Raw genomic sequence first — 6000 nt, 5'->3', positions numbered from 1 at the left:
GGGAAAGGATAGGGAACAGTTTTTTTTCTTCAGGTTAGGCTATAAGGCTATGTTGATCTCTGGCTCTCTCTTGAGTCATTTATGTGTCATAATATTGATATTAATCACAGTGTGCTTAAAGCATAAAACAATCTAATTAGCCTATATACAGTATAGGCTAGTTGATTTTATTATAATGCATAGGGTGTGTCTATATACTGTTGTGAAAAATACACCTTTTAAAATTTCGACCAATAGATTGGTCGAAAGAACAGGCGACTCTCGGTCGACCAAGATTATTTTTAGTCGGGGACAGCCCTAGTCTCACGTAACCATACCAAACGTAACATACCATACTAATTTGAGTGCCCCGGATTTACGTTTACTATTTTATGCCTAGTCTATGGCTGGTATGTGAGCACAAGATAGAGGGGTGGATAAATTAGGGATGTCATCATAATGGCAGAGAGGTAAAGAACCCTAGAGTAAAAGGCCGATAGGAAAAGAGTGAGCAAGTTAGAAGAGGAAAGAACAACAGACAGAGAGAGAGAGGAATAAAGATCACTGTGCATGAGAATGGCTTGACTCCTGTTCCTCACCACATTCTTTCCTAAAGACCATAGTGATAAGCATCCCTTTTCCCCCTCATCGGTCCCCCTCTTACTCCGTTCCAGATACTGTATCCCCTCTAACCCCCTCCCAAACTCTAGCCTCTGGCAGCATGTTGTGTCCAGGGCTGGCTAAACACGCTTTGTCCAATCCAATCACTGCTGGAGGCACCACAAATACCATCCATACCAGCCTCCTGCTCTCATGTATCTGCTGCCATGACTGTATGGAGTATGCTAGAGAGTGTTTGTGGGGGAGTTGTGGAGGAGCTGCTTTGAAGTGAAATAACAACTAACAAATGCTTTATAAAAGAGTTTGGTTTAGGGTTAGTAAGGCGAAGTTATTCTGGTCACACACATGCTGTTAAGGAGTTGATAGTCATCATGCCAGTCACCATCTTTTACCCACAACTGTTTTGAAAGAGAAAGTCCCAGGTTTCATCATCCATTGTGACAGAGTACATTTGCAGTAGTGATTATGAAAGACCTCCATGTCACACCTGAGGAGGAAATGACTCTCAGAGAGGAAAAATACATCTTCTCCCCTTTTTTTCTTTAAAAAAAAAGTATTTTAGTTTCATCCAACAAAATGTAAAGGGTAAAACACAGGCTTTGTAGTAGTGCTAAATTAAGTGGCATACTTTCTGTGAACTGTCACTCAAAACCTTTTATCCTTTTATGCCCTAATTCCTCTGGTGTAGAAAGCCATATCTGAGAATCTGTCTGTGAATATATCCATTAGAACAAAACAACAGTTGTGAGGTCATGATCTGTTTGAGCCACATATCAGCATGGCCGATATCCCATATTAACAACAGTAAAGCCCAAAACTATTTTAACAACTAACTTTCCCATTCCATTCCCCAAACACCAGAGGGCAACAACAGTGTGAGCTGGATGTAGGGGAAAGGTGCTTTATTGTGGTATATTCTAAACATACAAGGATGACCTTCCAGAGAAGAACTCTGAGAGTCAAATGGCTATGTTCCAAATAACAGCTCCATTTCTCCTATTTATAACTACCTCACAAAGAATCCTTCTTCATTAAGAATCCTTGTTCACAAGGAACAGTTAGTTATGTCCTTGGTATGATCATTACTCTGGTTTTACAGTTTGGAGACCAATAAAGGACAATGTCTTATTTCTTGGTTGACACCAAGTAGACTATATTCTCTCCATAACCTAAAAATACACATTTGATCAAATCTGTAGACAGTCCCAAGCACCTTTCAGCGACCTTATATGGATGCCTAGTTAAATAAAGGTTCAATTTTAAAAAGTATAAAATTAAACATAACAAAAAAGATAGAGTAGAGAGGCGCCGAACGCTCTAGGCTCTACTGAAGTAGTCCTAAACCCACTAAACCCAAACAAAAACAAAGAAGTCATTTCTCAAGGCTGACACAAGTCAGCTTTCCACATCACAACCTTGAGCCACCATCCGGTTACATAAGGCTGCCCTGATCTCACAAACAGGACAGTGACTGTTGTTCTACAGTATCTATCAGGGTAATATTACCCAGAGATTACCCTGGTCCGCATGAAGGACCTTGATAAAAACAGACATTGTAGTAAAGTGTGCAAGCAAGCCTGTAGAAGTACCCGTTTTAAACTATAATTCCTAGCCAGCATTTAATGACATTCGGTTAGTTGGGAAGAAGACTTATTTGAGGAAACTTGTCAGACAATTGGAGTTGCCTGTGTTGAGTTTGATGCCTTTGAGCCAATTCTGTGTTAATGAGACTGCCATGACTCTGATTTTGTGTACATTAGAATTCATCTATTTTAGTCCTAAGTAATTAACAGGACAAAGTCTTTCAAAGGTTGTTTTAATCCCTGAATAAAGGACTAAGACGTTGTAATAAAACAGCACAGATAACTTATGGGGCATTTCCACCTGAGACTTACCCCACACCAGTGTGTTGCCAGTATTTATGGTCATTTAAGCTCTAGAGTTATTTTTAGGGAACTGTGTTGCCATCAGGAGTGTGACACTAAAGACTTGGAGCAAGCAGAATCAAAGTCTGCGTTATCAAGACAGTTGCTTAGTAAGCAGGTGTTAACCATAGAAGGAGTTAACCCATTTATGTAAATGCAGGCTGAAAAGTACCAATGGCCTGACCTTGGCCCCAAGTCAGAGCAGGTCCGCTGAAGCCATGGTCCAGTGAGACACTGGAGCCGGGCCTTGGAAGTAAAAAAGTTTGAGCATGAGGTAAGTTTCTTCCTGAGGTAAGTCTCAGGTAGAAATTCACCACCAGAGTGTGCTGGTTTCAGACAGTCCATGGTTGGTCTGTCTAGTTTCCTCATCATCATTTCCACCATGCACCAAAATGTTGAGAAGGTGTATGATCTGTGATATGCGCAGGCACGCAGTAGGCCCGAGACTCCTGCGCAGTTCCCCAAGGACTGCCACACAGAAGGAATATCAGCCCACAGCGAGAAGCACGAGATTGAACTTCACTCAACTTTCTAGAGCAGTAGTCACCAACCGGTCGATCGCAATCGCATTCCAAGTCGGTCGCCAAACACTTCTGTAAAAAACCCAACGATAAAGCCTTGTGTTCCTATTTGTTTTATTCATCTCGGGCTGTTGGCGCCCAATGCACCCGATTCAGCTACCCTGTGTGGCGGGTAGGCGAACTGTTGCCATTTTGAACTATTTCATTTGTCTGAAGGTACAAACTCCGCCTTCCCGCTGGGCCGGAGAGCAAATCAAGTGCACTATAGGCCTACCACTGGCCAATCAGATGGCTCAGATTACCGTGTCTGCAGTAACGTAGCAGGCATAAAAGAAAGCTACAGCAAAGTTGATACTGTGAGATTTCAAAACGTTTAAAACCATGAGAGAGAGACGAATACAGAAAAGGTATGCTGTTTTTATGAGTGAGTTCATGTTTAAGTTCTTACTCTTTGTATTCAACACTTTTATAAGCCATAAAATGTGCGTTCTTCCTATTTCCACTGAGCGCTACAACAAGCACTGCAGCAGTAATGATTGAGTAGGAAAGTGTATCGATAGGCTTGATGTTACGTTTCTGTGTTTTGGGTTTGTTTGTGTTGTTTTGGGTTTGTTTGTGCATATGTATGTGTGCATGGCTTCCTGGATTCCCCCAAGCAGCTGATTGGTCGGCCCCAGCAGATTGGAGCTCTGATCCCGGCCTCTCATCAGGGGATACAGCGGTCTGCAATTACCGACTCCTGCTGCAGCTTTAAAAGCCAGTGTTCCTTTGTTAGGAGAGAAAGCTTATTGGTTTGTCCTGTGTTTTGTTTTTGGTGTGTAAAATTGTTGTGAAGTATTTTGGAGCCGGTCCTGCAGACATATGTGTATGTCAAAAGGACTGTGTTTTTGATGATTGAAATGGTTCACTTTACATTAGTAATTATTCTGTTTTTGTTCCCAGGGGGGAAGGGGAAGGCACCTTGGGAGCGCTTAGGCAAGAGGTCTGCGGGCATACATATACCCGTAATATGTACTCTGTCTATGCACACTAGGTAAGACCTGGGCGGACCACCCCCTGTATTTTGGTTAGCGCGCCAGGTGGTGTTAAGAATAGATAAGTAGTGGGTGGTGGTAGCTACGGTAGGAGAGGGGACTCTTGCTTTGTTATTATTAGAGGCTTGAGTCTTTTTTAATATAGAGGAATATTTCACTTTCTCTGTTCATAGGAGGAACAACATGAATTTGTACATGAGGCAGAAATAATGCGGTGCGACTCGAGTTTCACCATCAGCTGGAAGACGGTTTCCCTTTTTGGTCAGTGTCAGTGGAGGAAAGGGAGAGCGGAGGGATGTTGAGAGGCGGACCCTCAGTCTGCTGCTCTCTCCCTCCGCTGAGACTGACCATAGATTCAGGCACCATCGACCCAGTAAAATAAAAAGCTAATTATTTAAATGTATTCTCACTCAGCTGTGCCGCATAAGTAATACAACAACTGATCTATTACCGGTGTGATCATATACAGTATCCTACCTCAAATTCCTAAACAACAATGCAAAACATTGGCAGGGCAATTCAAGAAAAGCCTATATGCGATAAATGTATTGGGCCTATAGCTTACTGAACAAACCTCATTGCTACAGTACTGTTTTTAATTGGTTAATGTTGCATAGGCTTATGTTTTTTATGTAAAAAAAAAAAGACTAAGCGATAGATCTCTGCTTGCATTTTGACTCAAAGTGATCTTAACTCAGAACAGGTTGGTGACCACTGTTCTAGAGTTTTCCCTGTTAACACTGTCAATGTTTTGCCTTTACTGTGGCAAATTTGATCGAATCAACGCAATATTAGCCACTTTCAATGCAACATATCAAAACAAAATTAACTTTTTGTCAATAGGGGGTGCTGTTAGCATTTTTTTTTTTTTGACGTTGCCAAATTAAACTGCCTAGTACTCAATTCTTGCTCGTACAATATGCATATTATTGTTATTATTGGATAGAAAACACTCTCTAGTTTCTATAGCCGTTTGAATTATGTCTCTGAGTGGAACAGAACTCATTCTACAGCACTTTTCCTGACAGGGAGTGAGATTTCAGAAATCTTGGCCTCTGGTCCCAGGTCAGTTTTAATGTCCCTGTAAATGCTATGAGGATACAAACACTGCCCACGCCTTCCTCTAGATGTCAGTAAGAGGTGACAATTTGAATGGAGTCGATTGCGCAATCAGGGCCTGTATAAAAGAGCACAAGGCGGAAGTAGCTTTCTTTTCTTCCTGCGCCTGACGCACGATGGACGTCGGGACTGGCCTCCTTCCAAGCTTTGGTTTAGCCACTTATATATCGCAGGTCATGTTTTTACTCGTTATAGGTGTTAAAAACATCATAAGGTAGTTAATTTAAACCGTTTTATAGCAATTTATATCCGTTTAGTGCGATTTTGAGGCATTTCTTTGTGGTGCACTTTGAAGCGCTGGGCACGTTTCCAGTACCGGTCGAACGTTAGTGGCCATTTCGACGGGACAAGAGGACATCTTTCGACCAAAAGACGATTAGACCCGAGAAAGGATACATTGCCCAAGATTCTGATGAAAGATCAGCTCATAGTAAGAACTATTTATGATGATAAATCGTTGTTCTGTTGAAAAATGTTAAACGCATAAATCGCCATTTTTTTTTGTGTAGCTTCGCTTGGCGAACCCTGTATTGCACAGTAAGGATAATTTTAGAAATGTAATTCAGCGATTGCATTAAGAACTAATTTGTCTTTCGATTGCTGTCCACCCTATATTTTTTAGTAAAGTTTATGATTAGTTATGCATTACACTAGATCACTGTCAAAGATGGCGGCCGACGTTTTCGGCCCAGGTTGGCTACTATTCTCATTGTATAACCACGTTTTTTTGTGGCTAAATATGCACATTTTCGAACAAACTCTATATGTATGTTGTAATATGATGTTACAGGAGTGTCATCG

Source organism: Salvelinus namaycush, chromosome 20 (genome assembly GCF_016432855.1).
Source record: "Salvelinus namaycush isolate Seneca chromosome 20, SaNama_1.0, whole genome shotgun sequence".
Lineage (NCBI taxonomy): Eukaryota > Metazoa > Chordata > Actinopteri > Salmoniformes > Salmonidae > Salvelinus > Salvelinus namaycush.
The sequence above is the reverse complement of the archived record's forward strand: the minus strand, read 5'-3'. Positions refer to the sequence as shown.